Source organism: Balaenoptera acutorostrata, chromosome 3, assembly GCF_949987535.1.
Source record: "Balaenoptera acutorostrata chromosome 3, mBalAcu1.1, whole genome shotgun sequence".
Taxonomy (NCBI): domain Eukaryota; kingdom Metazoa; phylum Chordata; class Mammalia; order Artiodactyla; family Balaenopteridae; genus Balaenoptera; species Balaenoptera acutorostrata.
Genome location: NC_080066.1, coordinates 102630090 through 102650979, shown reverse-complemented (window position 1 = coordinate 102650979; position 20890 = coordinate 102630090). Strand labels below are relative to the sequence as shown.

At 41.6% G+C, this 20890-nt stretch overlaps 1 protein-coding gene across 1 annotated transcript in view; it reads left to right on the top strand.

Annotated features, from left to right (window-relative positions):
• Positions 1-20890, top strand: part of FMN1 (formin 1) — a 425289-nt gene that overhangs the window by 2022 nt on the left and 402377 nt on the right. The gene's annotated exons all lie outside the window — the stretch shown is intronic.

Genomic DNA, 20890 nt, shown 5'->3' with positions numbered 1-20890 from the left:
GAGTGTGGAGATGGTGAGGATGGTGTTGACTTATGGGGTCAGGGCTGTAGTTGCTTCCAGAAGCAATACTTTGTAAATGTCTTTTTAAATTTTTTGTTTTGGAATGCTCTAAAGCTGCCTCCATGGTTGCTTAATACAGGACTCTCAAAGGAAACAGGACTGGGCAGAGAGAAGTAGTAACTTGTTGCTGCCTTTGATGCTAATTGGCCCCTTGACCTAAATTCTGCTGTTCATGCTGCTGGGGTGGCTTGGATTTGTTGGGATTCTGTAAGCAGAAGAGCAGAAGCATGCTGTGTCTTTGCTCATCTGTCTGTTGTTAGAGGTTTTGGGGTTTTGTGGGTTTTTCTTTTCTTTTTTTTTTAGTAATCACTTTTATAAGCACCCTTATTTTATGACAATATTTTATTATTTTTTTTAATACTAGAAGAGGGATGAATTCCTTCTAACTTGAAGAAACTTGGTTCAGATTTTCTTTTTTTTAACAGTTTTTTATTTCCCAAACAAACACGAAGTAATGTTTATTCTGAAGTTATGTTTTATGTATGGGTTTCTACTGTTACTGGTATAACATCATGTCTTATGCAAAAGGTACTAAAGAGCCAGTTTGGCTTGTATGTTTCATGTGATTTAAAATTTTATATGACAATAATTTTGGTGGTTCTATAAGTAGGATCAATAAGACTAAAAAAGACAGTGTATAAAAGTGCCACTCCTCTATTCACTACATTTTCCAGGCCAGTGCGACCAGATGTTTAGGGTCGTGTATGCCATTGTGTAGATAATAGGTTCTTTTTCAGTGGTCCTTTCACAGCATATGGTGAATGCTTTGTCTAGGCTTGTAATATGATATATAGTCTCTTAAAGTTTAGAGAAAACATCATGTGCAATTCTTAAGATAAAAATATCTGTCTAGGGAAGAGGAATTTCAAAAGCTTCTGTTCATTTTGAACTCTTGCCATTTTATAAATTTCTCTATGTCATTGATCCAGGGTGTGTTTCTTTTAAAATGTGGTAAATGCTCTTCATTTTGTGTTTGTAATGTATTGCTCTTAGTTTGATGAGACTTGCCTACTTCCTAATATAACCAAACTGCTTCATCAGGAAAGTCATAGAATTGTAGATTTTATATCATGTATCATAGAATCCTAGTGATGAAAATCCTTTCTCCCTGTGAATGCTGGAGCCTTCAAAATACTTCGAAAGGAAGCTCTCTGCAACGATTAGATAGAGACTTCTGGAGAGATGGACGTGCAAGAGCTGCCTCAATTCCGAAAGCTCTTTTTAGAAGTCACACTAAATCCTACGACTTGGTGTGCCGCTCCTCTAGAAACTGTGCATTAAATAATACATTGAGCTTCAGTAAATCTTTTCTCCCCCCCACTGCCCTGATTTAGAATTATCTTTTTATTTTTTTGTCCTTTTTCTATTAAAAAAAAAACAAAAACAGTATTATAAAAGCTCCATCGTATTTGGCTCAAGGTAGGCACACAGAGGACATTCAGTTTCTCTGATGACTCACTGTTACGTTAAGCTCACTGAGGGGCACGTTCAACAGATGGTCACCCTTTTCCCGTGACCTCTCCATACCGTTGCGCAGAACCATTCCCTTTACTTTGGCCCCAGCCTTCCATTGGGATCTTCGTAGCACTTTAGGAGCCAGTCATTAGAATCACATGGATTCCTTGGTAGGGAGACTGCCTGTGCTTCTAACGTTATAAAAGAAGGCATTGGAAAGGGGGAAAATAGGAGCAGGAGAAGCCTTTTTTTTCTGTCATGGATAAGTTCTCTTTTGCCGGGACCTTCCTCCAGGAACGTCCAAACGTTATCTCTTATCATCATCCCTCTTTGAAAAGCATGAAGGGAGGGAGTTCTCCAGATAGTATCTTTGATCTGTATCTTGTGTTCCTGTCTCCTGGTTTTCTTTTAATCCCCCTTCTCTGTGGCCATGAGTCCTCATCATATTCTGGATCCTTCAGTGACTTCCTGCAGCTGGTGGGTCCACACAGGGAGAATTTTGCTACTTCCAGCTGCCTTTGTCTTTCACTTCATTTCTCCTCCCTCCACATCCCACATCCACTGGCCTCAGACAGTCCCAGACGAAGGGTGGATCATTCATTTACCATCACCCAACAGTAGCCCTTTATCTGAGTCCAATTCCCACCTTTCTCCCACGTTAGCTATTAACCAGGTTGAGTTTATGGTCTATGGGCATTTATTTCCTGTGGAAATAACGTCTAGGTATTTTATTGAAGTGATGTGATTAAGATTATTGAAAGCACTCATTAACTGCTCAAGTAAGAGATTAAGTCTGGCAAAAGTAATCAGATCCATTTCCAGTTGGAAGACTCTTTAGTGTTATGGGCAAGTAGTAATTCCCAGGAAAGAGTAAAATCCGCTTCTCCTTCTCACAGGACCAAGCAGTGAAAGCCAACATTACCATCCACACAGGAAACAGCATAAAGGCTATTGGTCTACCCCCTGTTGGCTTTGTAATTTTCCTAACTCTTCATTCCAAGGTCTATGCACAGGAATTTCTTGTCTGGTGGTGATGTGATCAAACAGAGAATATGCTAACAGTGAATGGTGGCCAGATTTGTCTTCTCATGGTCCTCCTTCCCCATCTCCACCCTGACTGCCACCTTGGTTTTATGGAAACCACTGTAGAATGTTCCCAAGCCTTTGTGGAATGTGGTACTTTCTCAAGCCTGAAGGACTCTAGTTGTGCTAACCTGAATAGCAGTGTCCTTGGGTCTGGGATTCCCTTCTGTTTTTCTGGCCTTCTTTTACCTTTGATCTGAAATAGACCCTTTTTTAAAATAATTAATTAATTTATTTATTTATTTTTGGCTGCATTGGGTCTTCATTGCTGCGTGCTGGCTTTCTCTAGTTGCGGCGAGCTGGGGCTGCTCTTCGTTGTGGTGCGCGGGCTTCTCATTGTGGTGGCTTCTCTTGTTGCGGAGCACGGGCTCTAGGCACATGGGCTTCAGTAGTTGTGGCGCACAGGCTTAGTTGCTCTGCGGCATGTGGGATCTTCCCACACCAGGGCTCGAACCCGTGTCTCCTGCACTGGCAGGTGGATTCCTAACCACTGCGCCACCAGGGAAGCCCTGAAATAGACCCTTTTAATGCCAGAAGAATCACATGTAACTTGGCTCACCACACTCAGGAAGATCCCCAGTGCTTCAGTGTGCTCCTCAGCAATCTCATGATCTTTCCCCTTTGAAGTCACTGAGGTGGTGATGGAGGCATATGCCCCAGGCATAGTTCCTCTTGATACTGTGAGTCATGTTATCAGTGCTTGTGCCCATCAAAAGATGTAGTTAGTGTCAACTGATTAAGGGTTGAAAGGCATATTTGTAACAGATTTTATTATATCTAATGCTGCTGTCAAAGCTTTGATTTGTCTTTGGGCATGTATTATGAGGAGTAGATATAAATTCTGCCTATATTAATATTGAGATTTGATACAATCCCCCCAAAATTTTAAAGAAGCTCCACAGCTTTAATGGCTATACCCAGCCATTTAAGATTACTACAGAAAGTATATAGTGTGTAGACAATTATCTGTAATTCATGTTAAGAAAGAAAGATTAAAAATTGCATATACCATAGTATATCCATATAAAACATATATAGGACTTAAATTGACAGGAAATACATTGCTACACACTTTCGAGAAAGTAAGGGGATTGTCATTGAAACTATATGTAACTTTGACCTAACAACCCTATTTTAGGAATTTAGGTCACATAAATAGATGCACTAGTAAGAATATATGCATAAGGTTGTTTACCGCAACATTGTGTATAGTGGCCAAAGCAGCTGGGAAAAAAAAAAATGGAGTGTCAATCAGAGAAATGGCTACATAAATTAGAGTATATTTAGTCTCCATAATATTATGAGCCTATTTAAAGTATGGAACTAGATCTCTATCTAGCAAGTTGCAAAATAATGTAGAATATGCCCTGTTTTTGTAAAGACAGGTTTCACCCCTCTCTATATATGAGTATATATGTTTGCTATGGGTTTGAAAGTTTGAATATCATGGAGACAGGTGTAAAGAAAGACAGGCCAAGCTGTTCACATTCTTTATCTAGGGCAAGACAGGGTGAAGGTTGGGAATAAGGTGAAGGGGAAGGATCCAAAAAAAAACAACAAAAAACCCAAACAAACAAACAAAACAAAAGCACTGGGGAAGAGCGTTAACTTCTTTTCTTTACATATTTTTACATTGTTTCACTGGTTGTGGTGAATGTGTCACTTTTATGATTTTTAAAGAGTTACTGAACTACATTTTAAAGAAAAAAATAAATACACCACCTAGAGGGGTTGTGTGTGTGTATGTGTGTTGGGGGGTATAGGATTATAGCTGAACCACTATTTTCTGTGTCTTCCCCATGTCCTTTAATGAAGCAAGAAGCTCAGTATTGAGACTAGAGCATTATTACAAAGGGATATGTTGGTTGCTAGAGAGCTATAAAGGCAGCACCCAAGAAAGACAAGTCAGGGAAGCAGGATTAGATAAGGAGGGAGCAGTATCCAGAAACCAAGAGAAGAAGGCAGTTAAGAAAGGCTTCTGACCCTCCTACACTGTTGGCAGGAATGTAAATTGGTACAGCCACAATGGAAAACAGTATGGAGATTTCTCCAAAATCTAAAACTAGAGTTGCCATATGATGCAGCAATCCCACTCCTGGACATATATCCAGACAAAACTATAATTTGAAAAGATACACACACCCCTGTGTTCATAGCAGCACTATTTACAATAGTCAAGACATGGCTAGCAACCTAAATGTCCATCAACAGATAAATGGATAAAGAAGATGAGGTACATATATACAATGGAATATTACTCAGCCATAAAAAAGAATGAAATAATGCCATTTGCAGCAACATAGATGGACCTAGAGATTATCATATTAAGGGAAGTAAATCAGAAAGAGAAAGACAAATACCACATGATATCACTTATGTTTGGAATCTAAAATATGACACTAATGAACTTATCTACAAAACAGAAACAGACTCAGAGATGTAGACAACAGACTTCTGGTTGCCAAGGGGGAGGTGGGGTGGGAGAGGGATAGACTGAGAGTTTGGAATTAGCCGATGCAAACTATTATATAGAGAATGGATAAACAACAAGGTCCTGCTGTATAGCACAGGGCACTATGTTCAATATCTTGTAATAAACCATAATGGAAAAGAACGTATATATATGTGTATATGAAAAAGAATGTATACATATGTATAACTGAATCACTTCGCTGTACAGCAGAAATTAACACAATGTTGTTAAAATAAATAAAAGAAATTAAAAGAAAAGAAAGGCTCCTGGGTTAGACAGCGTCCTGACAGGGAACAAACACCCAGGCCTGAAGGAGCAAGGGAAGAAGGGGTCAGTGGAACCCAAACAGGGGAGCTTAAGGGAGAGGACCACAGGGCAGAAACGGTGGCTTGTGGTAGAGGCCCTTATCAGAGAGGAAGCTGTGGGAATAAATACCCTGGCTTCACTCTCCTTTGGTCTTCTGCCTCGAAACTTTCTCCAACTGAACCAGCCAAAAGGCAGAGTAAAAGGGAGTGGGTAGATGTCTCCAAGCTCAGCCTTCCAGGGCCCAGGGAAGGATGGAGAAGGGTCAGAGTAGATTTGGAGGTATAAGGTGATGCAGATAGGCTGAGCCACGAAGAACAGGAAATGTAGAAAGAGTGGAATTTTAAAAGAGCGACAGGGTAAAGCAGAATGTGTATGTGTGAATGTGTGTGTTTTGATACTGAACAGTGGTTATCTTGATAATAATTGATTATTGCAGTGTTTTGTTTCTTTGTCGTATGACCATTCTACCTCTAAATTTAATTTGGTTGACTGTCTCTTTTATTGCTAAAAGTACAAACTTGAGGAAGTAAAAGAAATAATTGGGAGATCTTGTGATACAGTTTTCAGCCTGTGGATTCAGAAAAAATTATCTAGTTTTTAAAAACAAAGCTCTTATATTTAACAGTGATTGATAGCACATTGTACTTGATTGCTTTTTGTGAAAAGCACAAAAAGAATTTCAAAATATCTTCCACAATTATCTCAAATTAAGAATAACTAATTAGCATATGAAATGTGAAATAGATTTTCTACTAATGAACAATTTGTATTTTGAGGTCAGTTTCCATATAAAATAAATGGTGAGTGTTTCTCTCATTCACATTTTGTTTTTTAAAAGGGAATATGTTTCAAAGGCCAGGACCATGACCACGATCTGATGTTTTAAAACTCCAAGCCAGTTCTACATATGTGAATTTTTCCCCAAATTAATGTCCAATTGTGCTTTGAGGATAGCACCTTCTTGGAAATGGTTTTTACTTGTTTCTTTTCTATTCTTGGAGTCAGAGCACAAGATTTAAAGCACGGGTGGCAGTCTATGGCCCTAGGCCAGATCCATCGATCTAAAGTAATTCCAAAGACACAGAAATGGCAGAATTAACACTGCGATTAAAAGTTATAGCTACTGAAAAATCTTAAAAGAGAAAAACATTTTATTAAGTAGGTATTAAATTTTGAAGAAAAATTTATCGCATACTTTATTTATTTACGTAACTCAGCCATTCTGGCTCATAGCATCATTGGTTGGGGTATAAAAAAAAGACTCAAACTTTTAGTTGTAATTGGATTAGAAGCATTTTATCAAATTGATAGAGCAAAGTACTGAATATTGAGATTGTGTGTTTTATTTCATTCCTCCTGGGCTCTCCTGGAAGAGGGTGCATGTTGAAAACAGTAAACTCCACCCTGGGGCCACTCTTTCCCTCTTGCTAGCTTTTACAGTATCAGATAAATGACTTGTTACTGCTTATCTTAAATTCATCCTCTTTCTGATCACTTACAAGAAAGTAGCTTCTGTTAGATAGTTCTTAAATGGGCCTAAAGCCATATTTAATACATTTTCGTGGCCTCTGGGCTGTGATATTAGGCCATACCATCCTCCTAGAGTTCCTCTGTGTGCCCTGGCATCTCAGCCTCCTGCCATAGCAAGTTCTGGAGTTCCTTCTCTTTCACAGAAGGACCTAGCAGGTTTTCCCAGTTATGGATTGTTCTACTACATGGAACCAGATGCTTTCTATCTGGCCCAGAGCCTTACAGGACAGAACTTGAACTAGAATTGGGATTCAGATATGTATAGGATGTAGAGGGACTTGTGGGGACCTTGAAGGCTATTGAACCTTAGGGAGGAACAGTGGACAATGGAAGGAGAAGTATCATGAGAGAGCAAGCCTGGGCCAAAAGTCTGTGCACAGACATTTTCTCGTCCTCCTAAGAGGGCCCTTACCCTCTACAGAGAAGGGGCTTGAGCGTGAAGGGAAGGAAGAACTTTGTCATCAGAAGCCCAACAGTTTTGCAGTGTGGAAGAGCTGTTGAAGGGTAACAGAAATATTCTTATTTTACTGAAGTACAGTTGATTCACTATGTCGTATTAATTTCTGCTGTACAGCAAAGTGATTCAGTTATATATAAATATATACATTCTTTTTCATATTCTTTTCTATTATGGTTTATCACTGGATATTGAATACAGTAGGACCTTGTTGTTTATCCATTCTATATACAATACATTGCATCTGCTAATCCCAAACTCCCAATCCATCCCTCCCCTGCTCCCCCTTGGCAACCACAAGTCTGGTCTCTATGTCTTTGAGTCTGAGGAGAAGCAGAAACTTTCTTGCTGGCCAGAAGGAGGGCAAAGCCCCAGCCTCCGTGGTCCCAAGTTATTAGCAACCCAATGGCAGCAGAGTGACAGAGGCACAGAACAGAAGGGTAGCAAGGGCAGCAGGCCCCCGAGCGCAGAAACCTTGAGGGACCCCTGGAGGCATAACTGGGGAGGAAGAGCCTGAGAAAAGACTGGACTTCATGCCAAGCAAGTGAGGGTGGGCTTCAGACACTGAGGTTCAGATTTTCGTGCAGCGTGCGACACAATTTTACTCACTCTGAGGCGGTAAGTTGGATCATCCAGGTTTCCCGTATTTTTCCTAAAATATTCTGATATGGGTTTTTTGTTTGTTTGTTTGAAACCTAGGTTAAAGTTTTAAGGTTGAGTTTTGCATTTGGAGGGAGAACCGCTGAATAATCCTGTGGCTGATGAAAGCTGTTGGTTTCCAGTTTAGCCCAGAGAAATTGCGGAGAGAATAAACACCACGTGAGGCTTGAGCCTCAGCAGTCTCCCCAGGATTCAGACAGGTCTGGGCACATCCAGTTAATTAGATGGTTAGACCTGTCATGAGTCTTTTGCTCGAGTGCCCAGAGGATGGTCACCAGGCAGAGCCCTTACAGAGGAAAGCAGGACTTGGGGCACAGGAGAGGTTACCAGACCTTTGGGGTCAGGGTGGGAGGGAGGACACTGAAAATAGCATAAGTTGTGTCCGCCTGATTTTCTGCTGACTCATGTCTGGATGGTAGGAAGAGAGGAGAGCAGTAAGAAAGCAGTGTGGGGCTTCCCTGGTGGCGCAGTGGTTGAGAATCTGCCTGCCAATGCAGGGGACACGGGTTCGAGCCCTGGTCTGGGAAGATCCCACATGCCGCGAAGCAACTAAGCCCGTGAGCCACAACTACTGAGCTCTGCGCGTCTGGAGCCTGTGCTCCGCAACAGGAGAGGCCGCAACAGAGAGAGGCCCGCGCACCGCGGTGAAGAGTGGCCCCCACTTGCCGCAACTAGAGAAAGCCCTCGCACAGAAATGAAGACCCAACACAGCCAAAAAAATTTAATTAATTAATTAATTAATTAAAAAAAAAAAAAAGAAAGCAGTGTGAAAAGTTAAAGAGTAATTTGACTAAAATGTCCTTAGGATAGTGAAGGCGGGGTCTGCATAGTAGAGTGTAACAAACTTGTGGGTGAAGGGGCCCTGCTCCAGGTGCTGCTGGGGCAGGATGCGACAGGGCACACGTGGAGGGAACCGGATTTGACCTTATCCCAGAGAGAAGAGGGGAGGTGGGGAAGGTAGGCAGTAGTGCCTAAGCAACGCACCTGGTACCTTAGCTGCAGCAACCCGGTGACAATTCTAGCAGCGTCCAGAGACACCCTCAGCACCCAGACAAGTGAGGACAGCAGTGTTGATGAGGGATGAGGAGGAGTGGATCCATGCGTTCACGGGCTTCCTGGAATGATCTGGAGAAATTGGTGTGTAGGGGGAGGGAAGCCCCCAAATTGGTAGAGCCAGAGAAATTCTGATTTTGCACCACGTTATTACTCCCCTGACTGCATTTGCTAGGAGTATCAAGTTCACAGGGTTCTTTTGAGTATCAAATGAAATAATGTCAACGAAAATGCTTCCTAACACATTAGAAAATGTTAGCTTTATTATAATTACAGATCATTATTGGCTCATTGGGTCAGAAAGGATTCTTTTTTTAAAATATTTATTTATTTATTTTTGGCTGCATCGGGTCTTAGTTGCAGCGCGCGGGCTTAGTTGCCCCGCGGCATGTGGGATCTTAGTTCCCCGACCAGGGATCGAACCTGCGTCCCCTGCATTGGCAGGCGGATTCTTAACCACTGGACCACCAGGGAAGTCCCCAGAAAGGATTTTAATAATCTACTCCTTTTGGTGTTTTCCAGTGATGAAATGATGCTACAAATAATAGGTCACAACTGGTTATTGTGAATTTCTTGATTTGCTCTCAAAGCGTCTACATTTGCTTCTGTTAAGTCACTTTCTATTTTTTAAGTGACATTGGTCTCTTATTGGTTTTTCTTTTTTCCTTCCAGGTTCACTGAGATATAATTGACATACAGCACTGTATATGTTTCAGGTGTGCAGCATAAAGATTTGATTTACATAAATCATGAAATTATCACAGTTAGTTTAGTGAACATCTATGCAATGTTAAAAAAATAGAAAAAAGAATTTTTTCCTGTGACGAGAGCTCAGGATTTATTCTCTTAACAATTTTCATATATAACATACAGCAGTGTTAATTATATTTATCGTGTTGTACATTATATCCCTAGTACTTATTTATCTTATAACTGGAAGTTTTGACTTTTTGACTGCCTTTATCCAATTCCTCCATGCCCCTTACTCTGAGTTTGTTTGTTTGTTTATTTTTGAAGTATAATTGACCTACAACACTATGTTGTTTCCTGTTACGCAGCATAGCAATTCAATATATCTATACATTTCAAACTGATCAGCATGACTTACGATCTGTCACCATGCAAAGATGTTACATAGTTATTAACTATATTCCCCACACTGTACATTTCATACCCCTGGACTCATTATTTTGTATCTCTAATCTCCCTCACCTGTTTATTTCCTCCCGCATCCCCCTCCCCTTGGTAACCACTTGTTTGCTCTCTGTATCTATAACTCTGTTTCTATTTTGTTTTGTTTGTTGGATTCCTTTCTCTTTTTTATGTGTCTATTACAGATTTTTGGTGTGTGGTTATCATGAGGTTTATATATAGCTCTCTGTTGATCTCTGTTATCTATCTACCTATATGATGCATTTTTACTTCCTGCATTTTTACTTCCTTCATAGCACATTTACTGCTTCTGACAATATATTTTACATCTAATTGTTTTGTGCATCCCTTAACTACTTATTGTGGATATACACGATTTTATTACTTTTGTCTTTTGACCTTCCTACTAGCTTTGTAGGTGGTTGGTTTACTGCGTTTACTGTATATTTGCCTTTACCAGTGAGATTTTTCCTTTGATTTTTTTCATGTTTCTAGTTGTGGCCTTTTCTTTTTCACTTAGAGTAATTCCTTTAACACTTCTTGTAAAGCTGGTTTGGTGATGCTGAACTCTTTTAGCTTTTGCTTTCTTCATCAAATCTGAATGAAAGCCTTGCCAGGTAGATTATCCTTGGTTGTAGGTTTTCCATTTTCATCACTTTAAATATATTGTGCTGCTCCCTTCTGGCCTGCAGTTTCTGCTGAAAAGTCAGCTGATAGTCTTATGGGAGTTCCCTTGTACGTAACTTGTTGCTTTTCCCTTGCTGCTTTTAATATTCTCTCTTTATCTTTGATTTTTGCCATTTTAATTAGAATATGTCTTGGTGTGGTCCTTTTTGGGTTGATGCTGCTTGGGACTCTCTGTGATTCCTGTGCTTGGATGTCTGCTTTGTTTCCCAGGTTAGGGAAATTTTCAGTTACTATGTCTTCAGATATGTTCTCTACCCCTTTCTCTCTGTCTTCTCCCTCTGGGAACCCTATAATGTGGCTTTAGTACACTTGATGTTATCCCAGAGGTCTCTTAAGCTGTCCTCATTTCTTTTTATTCTTTTTTCTGTTTAGCTTCAGTCATTTCCACTACTCTGTCTTCCAGCTCACTGATCCATTCCTTTGTATCATCTAATTTACTGTTGATTCCTTCTAGTGTATTTTTCATTTCATTGATTGTATTCTTTGTCTCTGTTTGGTTCTTCTTTGCATTTTCTAATTCTTTGTTGAAAACTTCTAACTTCTGGCTCTGTTCATTCAGTCTTCTCCCGAGAGTTCTTTGAACATCTTTACAATCGTTGTCTTCAACTCTTTATCAGGTAGATTGCCTATCTCCACGTCACTTAGTTCTTCTGAGGTTTTATCTTGCTCCTTTATTTGGAACATATTCCTCTGTCACCTCATTTTGCCTGATTTGTTATTTTTATTTCTGTGTATTTGGTAGGTTGATTATGTTTCCTGACCTTGGAGAAGTGATCTTTTGTAGGAGATGTCCTATGGGGCCCAGCAGCACACTCCCCTCTGGTCTCCAGAGCTATATGATCCAGGGGTGCCCCCTATGTGGGCTATGCGGGTCCTTCTGATGTGGTGGACTGACTACTGTGGGTCATCTGGTAGGCCTCTCTGGCCCCCTGGTTTGGTTGGTTGACAGGCCCTGCCTTGTCTGGAGGTTGCTGCTGGTAGTGGCAGGGCTGGGTCATGAGGCAGCTAACTGCTGAGCCCTGGGGGGGTCCCAGGGCTAGTGCTGGCCCATTGGTGGGCAGAATCAGGTTCTGGGGTAGGTGGTTGTGAGGCTGGTGTTCCTGGATCTACTGTCAGCCTGCCGATATATGGGGCCAGGGTGTGTGTGTGTGTGTGTGGAGCTGGGGGGAAGTTCCAGGGTTAGTGCCTGCTCACTGATGGGTGGAATCGGGTTCTCTGGTCTCTGCAACAGGGACCCTGAGGGTCCCAAGGCTTGCTTTGGCCTGCTGGTGGGTGTGGCTGGAGTCCAGGGGATCCCAGGGCTGGTGCCAGCACACTGGTGTGTGGGGTCAGGTCCTGGGTCCTCTGGTGGACAGGGCTGGATCCAGGGGTTTCTGGGGGCTCAGAGAGTCTTAAGATAACAGGCCTGCTGGTAGGTGGGGCTCTGTCTCTCCCTGGCTAGTTGCTTGGCCTGAGACGTCCCAGTGTTGGTGCCAACAGGCTGGTGGGCAGGGTCAGGTCTCAGAGCTAACAAGCTAGAGGGAGGACTCCACAATGGCATTTATCAGCACCAGTGTCCACATGGAAGAACAAGCTCCCCCAGATGGCTGCCACCAGTGTCTGTGCCCCCAGGGGTGAGCTCCAGGTGCCTTCTGCCTCTCCAGCAGACTCAAAGATCAGCAGGTGGGTCTGACCCAGGCTCCTTTCAAATTACTGCTTCTTCCCTGGGTCTCAGAGCATGTGGATTTTGTGTGTGCCCTTTAAGAGTGAAGTCTCTATTTCTTACAGCCCTCTGGCTCTCCCCAAAGCAAGCCCCACTGGCCTTCAAACCAAATATTCTAGGGGTTCATCTTCCTGGTGCAGGACTCTCAGGATGGGGAGCCCAGTGTGGGGCTCAGACTCCTCATTCCTTGGAGAGAACCTCTGCAGTTGTAATTATCCTCCCATTTGTGTGTCACCCACCTGGGGGTACAGGTCTTGACTATACCAAATCTTCATGCCTCCTGCCCATCTCACTGTGGTTCCTTCTTTTTATCTTTAGTTGTAGGCTTCTGGCCTTTCTCATCAACAGTTGCTCTGTAAATAAATAGTTATAATTTTGGTGTGCCCATGGGAGGAGGTGAGCTCAGGGTCTTCCAACTCTGCCATCTTGGCCACTCCTCCAGTCTCTTATTGTTTTATGTAGGTTAATTTTGGATTTTCCACCTAATTTGTAAAAAAGTTGAAGGTGGTGATGATATATGATACCTCTGATGAACTCTCCAGAATATAGCTTAAAACTAGTCCACTCAATAGCTTTTGAATCAGGGGAGCTTTTTTTTTTTAATTAAAGTAATTAAAAAGAAATTGGAGGGGCTTCCCTGGTGGCGCAGTGGTTGAGAATCTGCCTGCCAATGCAGGGGACACGGGTTCGAGCCCTGGTCTGGGAAGATCCCACATGCTGCGGAGCAACTAGGCCTGTGAGCCACAACTACTGAGCCTGCGCGTCTGGAGCCTGTGCTCCGCAACAAGAGAGGCCGCGATAGTGAGAGGCCCGTGCATCGCAATGAAGAGTGGCCCCCACTTGCCGCAACTAGAGAAAGTCCTTGCACAGAAACGAAAACCCAACACAGCCAAAAAAAAAAAAAAAAAAAAATTGACTTAAAAAAAAAAAAAAAAGAAATTGGAATTGCATTTCCAATACTAATGTCATTCCAATATGAAACTGTAAATTAAAGAATGATATAGCAGGCTTCCCTGGTGGCACAGTGGTGAAGAGTCTGCCTGCCAGTGCAGGGGACATGGGTTCAAGCCCTGGTCAGGGAAGATCCCACATGCCGTGGAGCAACTAAGCCCGTGCGTGACAACTACTGAGCCTGCGCTCTAGAGCCCGTGGGCCACAACTACTGAACCTGTGTGCCACAGCTACTGAAGCCCGTGTGCCTTGAGCCCATGCTCCACAACAAGAGAAGCCACCGCAATGAGAAACCCATGCACCGCAGCGAAGAGTAGCCCCCGCTCACCTCAACTAGAGAAGGCCCGCGCATAGCAACAAAGACCCAACACAGCCAAAAAATAAATAAATAAAACAAAAATCTTAAAAAAAAAAAAAAAAAAAGACTTATCAGAATTGGTGAATTAAAAAAAAAAAAAGAATGATATAGCAAAATAAAAGAAAAATAAAGGTCCCCTTTCTTTCTACAAATTATTTCCAAACCACCTGAAGTCGTAGCGTCTCTCTACAAAGCTTGGTCAATTTCTCCCCTGATTTCCATATCATATTTTTGTCAAGGTGATGGGTCTTGAACCTCGATTATTTGCGTCTTATTATGTTAGTACATATTTTCCATAATATTCATTGTTCTGCCTGTCAATCTTGAGTTCCCATCGAGATTTTTCCTTATATTCTGGTCTTATATTCTGGTTGGAAGATGTGCGGTTCCTTCAATAGCACGCCACCAGGTAGTCAATATGTCTTGGTTTAGGTAGATTTTTATGGTTGTTGAGTTTAATGAAAAACAGCCTTCAGTGTACCAGTGACAAGGCAGTGACTGTTAGTGACAAATTGCCCTAAGACCAGTTAGACAGAATGGTGGGAAATTCCTTAAGCTGGTGTGCCATTATCACACAGCAGAGTGTGGAGTGGGTTTGTCCCTGCCGTTCTCTTGGTGCCTCATCTGCATTTGGAACCTGTTTCTGCTGATGATAGAACATGTCACAGTTAAAATAGACATTTCCTTATTTTTATTTTTAAAAAAGCCCTCTCAGATTCAGGAATGGTGTCACGTTCCTCATTATTTCCCTGGAATCAGGTTTAGTAAATGACGTATGGCATGTATTCAGTCAATGTTTTTATTGAATGAGTGAATAAATGGATGGATGAAAGATGAGAAAACTTGGTCTGCAAACTGGTAACAGGGGCAATTTTTTCCCAAGTTAAACAGAATGAAACTGGTTTCATGCCCTATTTTGTGATTACTATCATGTTTTGGGTAGAAAATTTTTATTTATTTAAGGTTACTTTATTTTTTATTTTATTTATTATTTATTTATTTTATTTCTGGCTGTGTTGGGTCTTCGTTTCTGTGCGAGGGCTTTCTCCAGTTGCGGCAAGTGGGGGCCGCTCTTCCTCGCGGTGCGCGGGCCTCTCACTGTCGTGGTCTCTCTTGTTGCGGAGCACAGGCTCCAGATGCGCAGGCTCAGTAATTGTGGCTCACGGGCCCAGCTGCTCCGCGGCATGTGGGATCCTCCCAGACCAGGGCTCGAACCCGTGTCCCCTGCATTGGCAGGCGGACTCTCAACCACTGCGCCACCAGGGAAACCCCAAGGTTACTTTATTTTTTAAAAAAGTAACCTTAAAACTATTCATCTCTTCATAGGTTTAGGAATCTGAATGTACCCAGAGGATGGGAATGATATTAAATGAAACCTGGGTCCTCAAAGCCAAGTGTTTTTGTGAACAAATAGACTGTTCTTTTCATTGAAATAACTTTACAACATTATCAATTTTACCAGAACAGACCTTTTTTTTTTTTTTTAATCTTAAATGAGGCTTAACTTTTGTCAAAGCCGGTCACTGAGGGGTGGTCAAGTGATCAAACTTGAAATGGAAACCAGAGGCAGCTTACTGTTTCGTGTGTTTTGCTGGTCACAGATTAACCATGTTTCATGGTGCATGATCAAAGACCAGCACATTTGCACCAAGATACACTTTATGACCCAACACGCTGGTGAACTAGAAGGCTGGGCAGGTAACATTTAACTCTTCTAGGCTGTGATTCAGGGGGTCCTAAAAGGCCCACCTGCTGGGTGCCTGATGCCCACCATTGAAGTTTGCCTTCAAGCTTCAAATAGTGAAAGCATTGTTGTTGGAGTAGTTGTGTATAATACACATATAAATTGAGGCCAGGTGATTGATTTCCAAAATCTGTGCACAAAACTCAAGTCATATTAATTTACCCATAAAGCTCCTGTTATTACCTAGCAGAGCAGGACCCTTAAAGAATGAGTTATGGAACAGGGTTCCAAGAGTGGACGCAGAAGTCAAGGCCAGGAAAGGAATGGGCAGGCCTAAGTAATGGCATGAGAATTTGAGGCCCTGAACCAGTGGGCAGTGTGATAACACCAGGGGCCTTAATTACATCAGCAAATTCCTTTGCCTTTGCCATATAACTTAACTGAGTCATGGACATGATGATATGCCATCATATTCATAGGTTCTGCCCTCATTCAAGGAGAGGGGATTATTCTGGGCGCATTCCTCCAGGAGATGGAAATCAAGGAGACTGTTGTAGATTTCTACCTACCACAGTATCCTTCCATTATCTAGGAGTTTCCATTCACTTTCTGGTCTTGTCTTCTGCTTCCACTATCAGAACCCTGTCCCCACAACTTTCCCTGATGGAACCTAATCCATAATAGTCTGTTCTCATTTCCAGATCATAATAATCGTAGTATATTGCTTAAGAGTGTGTGTGCTAAAGTTCAACATTTTGGTGTTAAATCCCAGTTTTGTTACCTACCAGAAGATTGGCAATGGCCTCAATTACCTCATTTATAGAGGGAGTGATAATAGTATCCACATAGTAGATACGGGTTGTTAAGAATTAAGTGAAATAAAACATTTAAAGGGCTTGGCAGAGTGTCTAGCATATAATCCTCCAAAAATGTTTAGATATAATTTTTAGTATATCCTGTCTCAATGGTTTTATTCATATATTATGTCTATACATGGGATACCCTGGTAAGTTCCCATGCATCCTTCAAAATTCATCCTAACCTTGGTTATGCAAAATGTCAATGTTTGCATAATGCTGGGAAACTGAATGAATAGTATAGGGAACTCTATTTTTTAACTTTTCTGTAAGTCTAAAATTATTGGAAACTAAAAAGTTTTTAAGAAGTCCTAAATGTTATCTCCATTATAAAGCCTTCTGATTCCTCTCATTGTAGAATGAATACTTTCATTCTACTCTCATAGAACTTTACACATGATGTTTATCACATTATATCATATTATTTGTTTACGTGTCTTTCTAGAATATAAACTCCACGGATGCAAAGACTAAGCTTTATTCATCTTTGTATCTCTAATATATGGCATCACATCTGGTATCACTTACAGCGCATATTACATAAATGCTGGCTCAATAACTAATTCTTGAATGAATTTTTGTTTATTGTGCACAAGAAATTCACCAACGGCAAAATTAGGTGTGAGGATAGGCACTTACGGGAGAGTCAGTGTGGTGTAGAAACAGTGGTTATCAAAGTGTGGTCCCTGAGCAAGCAGCATTATTAGCCACAACTGGAAACTTGTTCAAATGCTGTTTCTTGGGCCCCATCCCCCAGACCTACTGAATCAGAAATTCCGAGGGTGGAGGCCAAGCTGTCTGTGCTTAACCACTTTAGTGAAGACCAAGATTAAAAACATAAATTGTTATACTGATGTTTAGCTACATTAGATGAATTCAGAATCTTTTAGGTGTAAATACTTATTAGAGGGAAATGATATAGATGAGTTATCCTTGGGAAATAATTGAATTCCCACTTCGCCATTTCTATGATGATTTTGAATAATTATTATAGAATTTATCAGATATAGGGATCTATAAACATGGAAAAGTTTCTTAATTTTTTTTATTAGCATTCTTCCAACCAATTCTTGCACATTGATTTCATACAGGAAGGTAGAATGCTATTCTTGAATATTTCCCTGTCTGACATTTGTTGCTGTGATTACAACTTTTTTTCTGTTAATCATAATATTAACCATTCTTGCCTCGATACAGATGTCTTCAAATAACTATTGATGCCTGCCAAGTGCCAGCTGCTGTCATGTGGTCTAAGATGCTACTTCTCCAAATTGTATTTAAGCATCCATTAGGCTTTCAGTATATAGCTTTTGTTACCAGTTTTATGTTATCAGCAAATATTGGTGGAGTTATAGGATTTCATCTACTAAGTAATTAAGATATTACAATCACACATCTGCAGCTTTATTCTAAAGAGCAGCGCTACTATTTTGTTGCCATCTTTCTAATACCTTTAAGAGCAAATATCTTAGAAAATCATACGATAATGTATGACTAATCTCACAGAGAGCCTGAATCAGGAAATCATTTGCCTCTTTGCTGCAGAAGCTGTTAAATCTTAGCCTCTGTGTTACTGGAGGAAAATCACTTCCTTGTGTCCTTTGGGCAGTATTTTTCTTTTAGAGATTTGGAGGCTGCCCTTTCAGAACTCACCTGCCTTTAGATACCTTTTTTCCTTCTCATGCTAAATAGACCATCATTCACACAACTGTTCAGTTGAGCTAGGTTGGGGAAGAAGACCCTGCCTTGAAATCAGGAAACCCAAGTTCAAATCCTGCCTCTGTCAATTACTAGCAATGTGACCGTAAGATACCACCTCACCAACTCTCATACTTAACGATGGATTAATAACATCACTCTTTCAGAGTTGCTGTGAGAATTAAATGAGAAAGCATACATCAGAGTGCTTTACAAATATAAGGAATTCCTTTTATGATTACAGATAGCAGCCTTGAAAAGAGAAATCACTTTTCAGTTATTCTTAGCGATCCTAATAGTCTCTATGCCAAAGAGGCCCAAAGTTAAATGAACATTCTCTGCAGACTACATCCTGAGAAGCTGCATTTATTTTCTCATCCCCCAGGGACACTATTTACTGTCATCTGTTCCAGGTGGGGAACCAGTAAAAGGTCATAACTTTCTCAGCTTTGTATTTCAAGGCAAATAGGTTTGGCAGTAGTGAGAACGTGATCAGCTGAAAACAGAGCTAAGAATCAAACAGCTCTGTGATGGTCTTGGTGCTCATGGCAACAAGGGGTATATTCCAAAGTACTGTGGACTCAAAACTAGACAAGTTTGATTGGATGTGCAGTTGAAGGAGAAAACAGAGTCAAGGATCACCGGCAGGTTCCTGCCCCAAGTGACTGGGAAGACAACTGTCTATTGAAACATGCTGGGTCTGCAACCATGTAGACTGACGACTCATCACCGCTCCCTGTCCTGTCCACATCTTTTCTCTTCAGTGTCTTGCTGGCATTCTTAATCAACTTTGGAGAAAAACTGAGGTGGAGAGAGGTGTTCGGTGACAGAACAAGGCATGCTAAATTCTTCCTAAGCTAAATGGAACAAGATTCAAGTCAAGAGGATACTGGAAACATCCTGTATTTAATTTAAAATATCCACTTACAAGTAAAGGACATAGGAGAATTCGGTTCCAGCCTTAGCTGACAACATATTGATTTTGAGCCAGTTGGGTAAGGGGGCTGTTTAAAATAAAAAGCCAGGCTGCATTAGTGATAGATATTCATATCAAGGGAGAAAATGTGCTACTGTACTCTATATAGTCTGACAAATCTGGAGGTTTTGGTGTAATTAGAGGTACGCATTTGAAGGGGGCTGTTGACACATTGGATTACATGCAGGCGACCAGGATGGAGACTTATCTGGAAATTTTTTCATAGGAAAAAGAATCCAAAAGAATAGTGAGCCAGCCCTCGCGGAGGAGGTGGGCCCCGGGGCGGGGCGAGGCAGGTCCCGGCGCCCGGAGGAAGTGGCCGTCTGCTGCCGGACGAGTCCTCCGGCTGGTCCAGCCATGGAGGCGGAGCCGCCGCTCTATCCGGTGGCGGGGGCCGCGGGTGCGCAGGGCGATGAGGACCAGCTCGGGGTCCCAGACGGGCCCAAAAAAAAAAAAAAAAAAAAAAAAAGAATAGTGAGCCAGTAAAATTGGAAAGGGGGTACCTGACAAAGGCCGTGTAGTGAATGCTGTGTGTGACACCCAGATCCCCCTGTCGAGATCAAAGCCCTAGTTCCCTCAGCTACCTAGCTGTCTTGCTGGCTGGTGGATGACAGCTGAGTCCCTCCCCAGGCCGTGCCCTCTGCCTTAGGGAGCTGCCTCACCAGAGATTGCACCCACTTCTCAGGGGCAGCCCTATCCGATGACCAGTCTATGTGTGAGGGTACCAAAGCCCAATCCTTAACTTGGGCAGGAAACGTCTCTGAAGAGCCACCCCAGCTTCAGTGCTCCCTGTGTGATCAGCCGAGGTCTCTGTTGTGCCTGCATCTCCTTCTGCCCAGCCCTGCATCCCTCACTCTCTAATAGGTGTGTGCCCAAGAGCACCCTCCGCCAGACCTTCTGCATGGAAATCTCCCTCTCAGTTCATTTCCCCGGGATTCCTGCCTGCAACAGCTGACGTTACAAAGACTGCGAAAGGATAAATTATTCAATAAACGATGCTGGGCCAATTGGTTAGCCATATGGAAAGAAAAAAATAAACCTCCATGCACAAAATCTATTTCAGGTGGATTTAGAACTGAGATGTGAAAAGCAAAACTTGCCAGCTTTTACTAGAAAATATGCAAGGATTAGGAAAGGGTTGCTTAAAAGCACAAACCATAAGGAAGATTATTGGTCCATTTGTCTGTATTAAAATAATCTGAAATTAATTAAAATCATTTGACTATGACAAATGATACCATTTTTAAAGAGTAATAAGGAAAGCTGGGAGAAGATATTTGCAGCACTTACGGCTAACGAAGAGACTATATAAAGAATTCATATAAATTAGTAAATAAAAGGCAAACTACCCAGGAGAGGAAAATAGTCAATTCACTTAAGAGAAAATCTGAATGATGAGTGAGTTTATGAATGAGTGAAAATATGCTTAGCCTCACAAGCGATTAGGAAAATGACAATGAAAGTAAGATCCTATTTCAGACACGTCCGATTGGAAAAAACTACTTTAAATTTATTTTATACTTCTCCTTCCCTTTTCCTTCCTCCCTTCCTTTCTTTGCTTCTGTGCCTTTGCACGTGCTGTTTCCGTGAGAAACTACCTACTCACCCATTAAGACCTAGCACAAATGTCATCTTTTCCAAGAAGCTCTCCTAACCTTCCTAATTAGAGTTAAGCATTTCCTCTCACATATTCCATATAGTACTCTGTGCTTCTTTCATTTCAGAACCCTTAGCATTGTCATAATTAT